Source organism: Limulus polyphemus, unplaced genomic scaffold (assembly GCF_000517525.1).
Source record: "Limulus polyphemus unplaced genomic scaffold, Limulus_polyphemus-2.1.2 Scaffold1804, whole genome shotgun sequence".
Taxonomy (NCBI): Eukaryota; Metazoa; Arthropoda; class Merostomata; order Xiphosura; family Limulidae; genus Limulus; species Limulus polyphemus.
Window position 1 is genome coordinate 90853 of NW_013667414.1, and position 11885 is coordinate 102737.

General features: G+C 34.1%; 1 long non-coding RNA gene across 4 annotated transcripts; it reads right to left on the minus strand.

Moving 5' to 3' along the window:
• Window positions 1-3262: 3262 nt before the first annotated feature.
• LOC111087155 lies at window positions 3263-11570 on the minus strand. 4 transcript variants are annotated; one of them, XR_002611877.1, is made up of 3 exons: window positions 11075-11570; window positions 5927-6357; window positions 3263-3649 (listed from the first exon to the last, which is right to left on the minus strand). It is a non-coding gene; the product is annotated as an uncharacterized LOC111087155 (long non-coding RNA). The 4 variants fall into 4 exon arrangements; XR_002611879.1 differs by having other exon boundaries at window positions 11071-11570; XR_002611878.1 differs by lacking the exon at window positions 11075-11570 and adding an exon at window positions 10789-11051.
• Window positions 11571-11885: the final 315 nt, after the last annotated feature.

The window sequence follows — 11885 nt, forward strand, 5'->3', positions numbered from 1 at the left end:
TGTAATATTTCTGTAGCTTCTAGATGACCCCCGTGGATCCATTAGTATCTAATCTGTAACTTTGGTGGATTACTGTTCCTTCACCAACTGCAGAGCTACCTTTAAAGAGGTATATCTACTATGCTTCGTGTAATCATCATATCCTCGTCTGTTATGGCATCAGTATATTGGTCATATTCAAACGAGTCCATCACCTCACAAGAAACATCTGGGTAGGATAGCTGGGCAAGTCCTTGTAAGTCTTCTGCAAGGTCGGCTAAGATCTCTTATTTCCTCTAAACCCTGCTCTATAACTTTGCTCTTGATACTTCTTTCTGATGAACCACTCAAAACCTATTGGACAAGGTGGCTACCAATTTATGCTAGTTGTTACGGCACTCAGCTGGAAGGTTACTTAATGTTGCCAAAGTTGCTCCTTTTAAATGGACACTTGTTGTTAACTATACCACCTGTTCACTCTAAAAGTGATTTCAAACTTAGCCTCGAGTGACTCCCATGGTACCTTCTAATCATAAGCTGTCAATTTCTTGATTTGAATTAACCAGCTATACTATGGAACTGGATTTGGTAATGTCATAGCTGGGGCCGTCCAGAAAGTCCAGTAACAGATGGTACAACAGTAGTGGTGATAGTTGTAGACTAAGTTCTCCTATACAATATCTGGTAAAATGTGATGTTTCAGTTGGAACTCTTCAGGAAATGTACAAAGAAGTGTGGCTGGTTTACACTTTGCATTTAATAATTCGTTTCCAGATGTTTCGTTATTTCACCAGTGTTATTTTCTATATTGTTGATGTCTTTCTCTCCTTCACTTCTGACTTGGTAATTTTTTATTACAGACTTTCCATATTTCTTCAATCTTATTTTTATAAAGTTTCTGTACATCTCAAATAATTTCATCAGTCTTTTCTTCAATCTGATTTATTTTAATTCTTCTTTAAACATAGCATATTTTTTCTTTTAAGTTCCTGTCCCTTTCTTCACGGTCTTCTTTTAATTTCCTACTCTTTCTTCCTCTTGTTTTAATATTTTCATCATCTCAATAAATGCTTGGATTTTCACTAATTGGCATCATGGTTGTCATTTTCAACATTGAAATTTAGTCCCAGTTCTATTGTACTTCTATTTTACTTTCACTAAATAATTCCACTCCTGACACCAAATGTTGTTAAGTGGTTCATTCTCTCTAAAATCACTTTCACAACAACTTCACTTTCAATCTAACTTCCACTAACACTTCACAGAACGTAGTTAAATAATCTACGTCCAAATGTACCAGAACCTTAAGTCATACCTCTAGAAAAAGTTGTATCTAGAAGCTCTAGGCCATTTTAATTTCCCTAACTTAGTATTATCATCGACGACCCCAGCTTCTTCTACTAACAAACAAATTACAACTTAAAAAACCCAACAAAAACATAGCTGACATCAATTGTGTCAAATATTTATTTATATTTGGTAATGTAATCTGTAACTTAATGCATCTGGTAGTATGTGATTGTTTATAGTTAGGACTAACCAGTCCGTTATTTCTATAGCTAGGACTATGAAAAACAGTTTAAACTGTTTCTTTATAATTTGGTATGTATTCAGTAACTTAATTTATCCGGTAGTATGTGACTGTTTATAGTTAGGACTAACTAGTCAATTATTTCTATAGCTAGAACTAAGTGAAGTAGTGTAAAACAACATTTTATTTAATCAATAACATCAAGTCTGTACATTGTATCATATTTTACATATATTCGAATATATTCAACGACCCTTAGAAAGACTAATTGAATAGTTAACATCAAATTATACTTAGAAATCAGCGCTACAAGTAGTGCATTTGGAGAATATTAAATAATAAGATAGTGTTACGTATCTGCGTAATTCGGTAGAAATTATTTCCGAGGAACTTCAGCGCTACAAATCCTTTCTTAATTAAACCAGTTTATTTTTCCTCGATACAAACTTTTAGTACACAGAATTTCCACAGTTAATACGTTTCTCGTCAATTTAAACTTAACAACTTTTATAATACACGCTATAAATCACAGTGCTTCACACACTTTATTTACCGTCACTACTGTTCGCTTCTTTAGTTATCTATCTATATCGCTGGTTTTCTTTGCCAGGCTTATATACTCAAAAAAGAGGGCGTCTAGCAAACACTCGGGCATTCGTGGGGTTCCCCGATAATTCGAGAAACTCCAGCGCGCATGCTCCCAGGGTTAGAAAATTCACAAATAAGAAAGTTTTGGATATCTTTTAGGTATGGGATAATAATTTGTTATACAAATGAAATAAGTACAAATTATAAGCTAGAGTGATTTTATCACCAACCACGATAGTGGTTCATAATAGGGTTCGCCCAGGAATTTGCTCAAAACTAATAGAAGATACGGGCAAAAATCATCTTAAAAAACAACACTCAAGATCTTCTACCTCAATGGCTATGACTACTAAAATACTGATAGTAGAGAAAAGTTGATTTTCCGATTGTTAGACAAAATCCATCTATTTGTTCTTCATATCATTCGTATTATTCTTGTTTCACAAGCCTACACAAAAAACGGCTATGACTATCTTACTCAAACTTCGCAGGCCTTAGGACTATTTTTATGTTGATTCTTGAAAGAGAAGGAGAGATTTTATCAAATTTTCCATCGCTATTGGTCAAGTTTCTCTTCAAAGCCATTCAAGTACAGAATGTCCGCCATTGTACTCGGCATTTTCATGACACCTCAGGCACGAAGCCACTTGAATAGTTGGGTGGAGAAAAACCAATGCAGCAGCAAGCTGTTGAAAAACATGTAACATTCAACGGAACGCAGTTGCATGTATGTAGCTTAAGATATAAATAGACATAAAAAAGGAAATAGAAATTGTCAAAAAGTACAGAAAAAAAGTTGAATCAAAATGCAAAGATTATGTTTCAAACATACAACTAGGGACTCTAAAAAGTAAACAAACAAGGCTTACATTATTTTCTCAAGTTACAAGTCTTTATTTCGACTCCATATCTACAGTACTTTTCAATTTTAGCGGAGTCAAAATAGGGATTTTTAGCTTGATAAAATAATGTAAACACTATTTCCAGACTTTTTTGAGAGTCCCTAGTTGTAGACTTGAAAACATAATCTCTGTGTTTTGATTCAACTTGTGTCTGTACTTTTTGACGATCCCTATACCTCCCTTTTTAAATTAAAATTTTTTACTAATCTTGTTATTAGTTTGAAAACTTGTGTATATTAGAAGACAAATAAACACTACTGTCTTTTGTTTTTGGAGAAAGGCATTTCGATGTTATATTTCCATTGTTGACAATACATTACAAAAAACAACAACAACAACTGATGAATAATTTGAAGTTTAGTTTTGAGGTCAAAAACGATGGTGAAACTTTTTTTCCAGCCTTAGTTTCGTAGCTAAATAGGTTCAAACAAAAGTTGATAAAAGATTTCAATATACGAGGGTTAAAACGACACGGGATATGAAATAGTCTTTGGCTGAAGAGGAGTGAAGTTCGTTAAGGAGTTAGATTACACGAAGTTCAGGCTACATGATGAGACATTTTCCTTTTTCTGCCCAAGGATTATTTTTCTTGTCGGGAGCGTGGATTAAGGGGTCAGTTCTTTCGTTCTCTTCGATATACTCCCGTAGCCTAAAATACCAAAACAACAGTATAAACACAACCCACAATTTGATCAATAGCATGCAGGTCTTAAGATTATCAAATTTATTGATCGCTAGACAGGCAGATTTTAAGAACTTCAAACACAGTAATATAGAAACACCTCACACTCTGATCAGTAGGCAAGCAAATAGTACAATGTATATAAACCATATGTGCTCGATAGATAGACAGATTTTAAGAATTTCAAACATAACAGTTGATATCAAACTTGACGATTGTCACAATGCATTGCGGTAATATAACGTCTTATTGCGCAATATAACAATGTAACATCATACTGTTACCGTTACAACATATCAACGTATTGTACAATGCAAAATCTGAGGTGAAAGACAGTTTTACAACTACCAGACACATACTGTAGTACAAATCCTGAGGTTAAAGATTTTTTCACTCCACTAGGATATTGCATTGTGTTTTAGTGCAAAACGCGAGGTTAAAGACAGTCTTACAACTACTAGAACCACAGTGTACTACAAAACCAGAGGGTAAAGAATGTTTGACCTCACTAAGACCATTGCATTGTGCTTGAGTGCAAAACCTAAGGTTAAAGACTGTCTTATAATGACTAAAACCAATGCATTTACGTAGTACAAGACATAACCTGTCAGATTTTTTCACCACCACTAATAACACTGTATAATTTTGTAGTAATTAAAAAAGTAATATACGTAGGAGGACCACTGCACTGTGTTATAGTACAGATAAACTATTTTAAAGCTACTGGAACCATTGCACTATGGTGTTGTACATAACGTGAAATAAAAGACTGTCTTACAACAACTAGTACCACTGCACTGTACTAGTACAACACTGGAGGTTACACAATGTATTACAGCTACTCATTATAACATCATAGTGTACAGTACAACAAATAACATCATACTGTACAGTACAACAATATAACATCATACTGTACAGTAAAAAAATATATCATCATACTGTAACTTACAACAATGTCAAATCATACTGTACAGTAAGTCAGTGTAACGTAATACTGTACTTTACAGCAACATAACACCATAGTGTACAGTAAGTCAGAGTAACGTAATATTGTACTTTACAGCAACATAACATCATAGTGTACAGTAAGTCAGAGTAATGTAATACTGTACTTTACAAAAATCTAACATCATACTGTACAATACAACAATATAACATCATATTGTACAATACAACAATATAACACCATACTGTTCAGTACAACAATATAACATCATATTGTAATTTACAACAATGTAAGATCATACTGTACAGTAAATCAATGTAACGTAATACTGTACTTTACAACAATATAACATCTTACTGTAGAATACAACAATATAACACCATACTGTACAATACAACAATATAACATCATACTGTAGAGTAGAACAATATAACATCATACCGTAGAGTAGAACAATATAACATCATACCGTAGAGTAGAACAATATAACACGATACCGTAGAGTAGAACAATATAACATCATATTGTACAGTAAGTCAGTGTAACGTAATACTGTACTTTACAACAATGTAACATCATACCGTAGAGTAGAACAATATAACACCATAACACCATACCGTAGAGTAGAAAAATATAACATCATACTGTACAGTACAACAATATAACATCACACTGCACAGTACAATATTATAATATCATACTGTACAGTTCAATAATATAACATCACACTGCACAGTACAATATTATAACATCATACTATACAGTACAATAATGTGACACCATACTGTTCAGTACAACAATATAACATCATAGTGTAATTTACAACAATGTAAAATCATACTGTACAGTAAGTCAGTGTAACGTAATACTGTAATTTACAACAATATAACATCATAGTGTACAGTAAGTCAGTGTAATGTAATACTGTACTTTACAGCAATATAACATCATACTGTACAGTAAGTCAGTGTAACGTAAACTCTACAGAACAACAATATAACCACACTGTACAGTAAAACAGTGCAACGTAATACGGTACAGTACAACAATGTGGCATCATATTGCACAATGCAGGTAAATTTTGTTTCATCAACCAAGAGCCGTGATAAAAAAAAGCAGTTTTGTATTACATATCTGAGAAATAGTGACCGAAAGTTAACGTTTCTAGTTAAACAATTAAACATCAATCGTTGGATTAAAAATAAAGTTATCCAAGGCTAATTACCTTTTCTTTCAATTTTATCAAAACGATTTTTCAAAATGCTAAACAGTAAAAAACAAATATTTCAACCTACCTAATTTATATTACTCCTTTGTGATACGAAGAAAATTTACGCTTAATTAACATATGAATAATACTTTTATATAGAGGGTTTAGAATAATGGGATATAGCTTTGTTTTCTCTAATCAAACATGTTAGTGTCCACATTATTAACTCTTTCATTCTATGGACCACTAATTTCAACAACATAACAGAGACAAATCCCTAAAGGCATAAAAACAATCGAAGTAGCTCATTAAAGTTCCAGGGTTGACAGAAGAGAGAGAGAAACAAAACAGAACTCTCTTTCCTTCTAAATGATAAGTACAGAACCTTTTTGATGTAGAAATCAACAGCACTCTTTGTGATGCATAAGGTGTTGGTTGGTAACTTATTAGAATCGAAACCTTACAGTCGTGGTGTTCGATGTTACCTTAGTATCGTGAAGACTCTACTTAAGCCATCTACAAAAGAACAGAGAAAAGAAAGTATCAAACTTGCATGAAAATTCATAACTCTACACCAAATTGTCAGGAAAACTAATCACGTCATTAACTTGTGGTTAATAACAAGCCTAAAGTAAATTTAGGAGACAAGTGATGTCATGAGGTCAGACTAATTGTGAAGAAAAGTAATGACAGACCCTTAACTCGTGATTAGTAATAAGTCAGATAGCTAGCTTGATGTAAATTAGGAAACAAATAGTTATATGAAGTCAGAGTAAATACATCAATAAGCACGTGGCAAGTGACAAATAGTCATATGAAGTCAGAGTAAATACATCAGTAAGCACGCGGCAAGTGACAAATAGTCATATGAAGTTAGAGTAAAGACATCAGTAAGCATGTGGCAAGTGACAGTCATACGAAGTCAGAGTAAAGACATCAGTAAGCACGTGGCAAGTGACAAATAGTCGTATGAAGTCAGAGTAAAGATATCAGTAAGTACGTGGCAAATGACAGATAGTCATATGAAGTCAGAGTAAAGACATCCGTAATGACGTGGCAAGTGACAAATAGTCATATGAAGTCAGCGTAAAGACATCAGTAAGCACCTGAAAAGTGACAAATAGTCATATGAAGTCAGAGTACGGACATCAGTAAGCACGTGGCAAGTGACAAATAGTCATATGAAATCAGAGTAAAGACATCAGTAAGCACGTGGCAAGTGACAAATAGTCATATTAAGTCAGAATAAAAACATCATTAAGCACGCGGCAAGTGAATATATGCATTTAAGGATGTGCATCAGTAACCTTGAGCTACTGAGCTCATGAGAACAACAGCCCTTGACCTCAGTTTGGTTGCTGCATAAATCGTAGCCACATACTGGATGTCAATAAGTAAGACAAATTCTGTGTAAATGCTGGGAAGGTTTCAACAGCAGTCAGTCGAAATCACAGCTTTCCAGTGAGAAGTTTCTTTATAAGTAACTAAGTTTATGAAGATTTATTGGATATAATTTATTAAGTTCATTACTGGTATTAAGGCTGTAACTATGTATTATTAACATAATGTTTAAGTGCTATATTAAAGGCTGGATGCGACATTTATATAGCTCCTGATTCATTTCTTATTTGAGTTTGTGATTTATGTGCAAACACCACTGACTGCATTCCTGGAATTTCAAATAAATACTATTTGTAATCCGAAACTGTCTTCTTATAGTGCTTTTTACAAAACAAGAGTGCAAAAATGAAAGAGCGAAAGAAAAGTGTGGATATTGACAGAAGGAAATAAACTATGTTAGACAGGTTAAAGAAAAAGCACTAAGTAGGAAAGAATGAAAGAAACCTTATCAGACAGATGACTAGGAAGAACACTAAGAGAATGAGAGAGATAAAGAACCTCTATCAGACAGATGACTAGGAAGAACACTAAGAGAATGGGAGAAAGAAACAACCTCTATCAGGCAGATGACTAGGAAGAACACTAAGAGAATGAGAGAGATAAAGAACCTCTATCAGACAGATGACTAGGAAGAACACTAAGAGAATGAGAGAGATAAAGAACCTCTATCAGACAGATGACTAGGAAGAACACTAAGAGAATGAGAGAGATAAAGAACCTCTATCAGACAGATGACTAGGAAGAACACTAACAGAATGAGAGAAAGAAAGAACCTCTATCAGACAGATGTCTAGGAAGAACACTAAGAGAATGAGAGAGATAAAGAACCTCTATCAGACAGATGACTAGAAAGAACACTAAGAGAATGAGAGATATAAAGAACCTCTATCAGACAGATGATTAAGAAGAACACTAAGAGAATGAGAGAGATAAAGAACCTCTATCAGACAGATGACTAGGAAGAACACTAAGAGAATGAGAGAGAGAAATAACTTCTACCAGACAGATGACAAAGAAACGAAAGGGTGCAAAGTAAGAACTAAAGAAACGTTTTCCAAAGACAAGAAAGAATTGAAAATTAAGTGAGTGAAGGAAGGAAACATTATATGACAAAGAATGAAAAGTGAACAAAATGAAAAAGAGTGCAAAAAGGAAAGAGAGTGCCAAACATATGAGAAAGAAAGACTGTAGAGAACACAAAGTAAGTGAAGAAAGAAACTCTGTCAGATTAAAGAAACGAAATGAGAGAAACCAAGTAGATGTTGATCGATCATTTGGTTTTAAATCTTAGAATCGAATAAATCCGGAAAAAAAGGCCAGACAGATAATGCGTGCTGAGTTTTTCATTTTATTATTCTGCTTACTTGCATGAACGTTTGTCTTACATCATCAACTTTCGAAAAATTTAGATAATATACTTGATAAGACACAATAACTTTCTAACCATCTTTAGGTGAACTGTACAGGAAAAGAAAGAGAAGGGTCAAATTCTTAAGATTATTTGTATACCAAAAACTACTAAGCTAGAGGGAAGGCAGCTAGTTAATAACACCCACAGTCAAATTTTGGGCAATTCTTGTGTGATTGAATACTGGGAGTGGGACACTTCAGTGCACTTACGACCCCAAAGTGTAGATTGTGTGTTTGTGTCAAGAAGTCACATGAAGCCTTGAATTCACAGTCCACGCACGTTATTGACTAGGCTATGACAAGCCAGGATCACTTATAAGGAAGAGTTTATTTGGATTCACAGTCCACGCACGTTATTGACTAGGCTATGCCAAGCCAAGATCACTTATAGGGAAGAGTTTATTTGGATTCACAGTCCACGCACGTTATTGACTAGGCTATGCCAAGCCAAGATCACTTATAGGGAAGAGTTTATTTGAATTCATAGTCCACGCACGTTATTGATTAGGCTATGCCAAGCCAAGATCACTTATAGGGAAGAGTTTATTTCGATTCACAGTCCACGCACGTTATTGACTAGGCTATGACAAGCCAGGATCACTTATAAGGAAGAGTTTATTTGGATTCACAGTCCACGCACGTTATTGACTAGGCTGTGCCAAGCCAGGATCACATATAGAGAAAGTTTAGCTTTAGTAGGAAATGTGTAAGATATTTAAAAAATTCATTAGTTTTACTGACGTTTCTTCAACACTTGTACATATGTATTGAGAGGGGAATTAGTCGGAGTAGATGCTGGTTTGAATAGGAAAGAGAGGGGCAACAAAAAATTTAATCATATTCATATGTCCTTCTCGTTTGTAAATAATGCACACGTGAAGCACCGCGGGAAAGCATTCTCTGTCGAGGTTCTGTAACAACAAAGTAATAACATTTCTTCCTAGTATTGGGGGAAACTGTTTCCATGACAACACCATCCACGCCGAGCTGGTTATAGACGTAAAGCGTTACCAGCACTTTCAATTGTTGAGTAACAAGAGATGCAATAGTGGTTGTTAACTGGTTAGCAGACCATATTACTCTCTTTGCGTGTGGGCTTGGATGTTTGTCATGTAAACGTTTCTTGGTTAATGTCAAGAATAAGAGACTGACCATGAGTTACTGTAGTTTTTGTTACCTAACGAAGAAAGACAGGTTTGAAGTGGAAATCACAAAAGCTACTAACTGTGAGTCGTTATAATAATGTTGATTTTCGGGAAACAAAGTTACTGTTCTGTGGAGAGCTCGTCAATCTTTATAGGAACAGTTTGTAAATGCTCATGCAGTGGCACAGAGGCAGCGTAATTAGCACCCATAACTTACGTAGAAACCATTAGGTCAGGAGTCTCTGTGTCGTGTAGTAAGCCTACTTATATAGAAACTATTAGATCAGATGTCTATGTCGTGTGGTAAGCCTACTTACGTAGAAACTACCAGGACAGGTGTATCTGTTTTATTTTTTGAAACTACAGCAAAATCTTTGACTAAAAGTCATCAAAAACAAATTTGAAACTACAGTAGTAAAATTATAGAAGAAAAGTTTGAAGCTATACTAAAATATTTCTAGTACAATTATCCAAAAATTGAATAGTTTTGTTCCAAGATGTTGCTGTAGTTTCACACGCTGAGTCAATTTACAGTTAAACTACACTAAAATATTTCTAGTACAATTATCCAAAAAGTGTGAAACTACAGCAACGTCTTGGAACAAAACTATTCAATCTGAGTCAATTTACAGTTAAACTACAATAAAATATTTCTAGTACAATTATCCAAAAAGTGTGAAACTACAGCAACATCTTGGACCAAAACTATTCAAGCTAAATCAATTTACAGTTAAATCTTCTAAGAGCAAAAATCTAAAAAATATCTAACTAGAATTAATATTTCTAGTCAAATTATCTATAAAAAGTAAAAAATTACAAAGTGGTTTATTTTAGTATATAAGTTAGATACAAACGCACATTATGATTAGGCAGTATTTCGTTTTTTAATTGAGATTTATCTACAAATTGAAACAGTGCGTCAACACATGAAGGTTTATCTTTAATGAAGAACAAGTTCAGACTGTATTTCCATAAATATTAAACAACTTACGAATACTTTTCTTTGAAGATTGAATGTCGTCACTTCCGAGAGGGTTTTTTATTTTTAGAATTTATGTTATTGAAGAATTAAATTAAATTAAATCAAAACCATAAAGTATAAGTTATCATTCTGAAAGTTCTACGTTTCTCTGTATTCGTTCAACACTAAAAAAATAGAGGAAGTCAAAAGCTTTATCCTGGAAACTTTATTGATCTCGAGATACAGCATGTCACGTGACTATACAACTACAAATAAATGCTCGAATGAGAACAGTTATTGTCTAATACATACTCACGGTAGCAGTTGGTTCCGTTGCCTTCAGTTCTCCATGCTACATAAGTTGCAAATATGTGTTTTCTACTTACACTTCTTTACAAGTGTATTTATTACACACGCCTGCCGACAGACACACGTGACACGGCCCTCTGTCTCCATCAGCATACACGTGCATTATTCACGGTCTGGTTGCATGTGTCAACTTGAAACGAATCATTAGTTAATAAAAGAAGCTGATCGATTGCACTGCGAAATAAATTTCCGTGTAATAACAACGTTCGATTTTATGGTGAAATTTCAACAGTGCGAAAAATCGTTAAAATATTGAAATAAAGAGTATTTTCTCTATATCAGTCAATAATAACAAAAACATCAATGTTTTGTAAATTACGTTTATTCTTTTAATGCCAGTTGCTTCTTTTTTGCTGACAGTGAAACTTGCAAGTACATATTGTTGCGTCAGCGAGGTCACGTGACTAGTGTCACTCTACGTTTTCTAGAAATATCCTGTTCATTCGTGAATGCCCTAGCATTTACTAGATATTTGTTAGTCTGGTATATATATATATAAGACGCTCACAACATGACGGGACAACAGTGTAATGAGTAATTGAATGTATGCAGACAAAATATTGTTGGCCACCTGAGATATAGCGTTTGTTATAGCGCGACTGTTGAAAATAAGTGTATCGTAAAGTTGTATTCGGAAAGAAGAAACCAGTTTTATAAAGTAAGGACTTGTGTCGCTAAAGTTTCGTCGGAACGAAGTTACGGAAAATAAACTAACGAACTGAGACGTTAAAATTGGTGTCAGAAGTGGAACGAAAAAA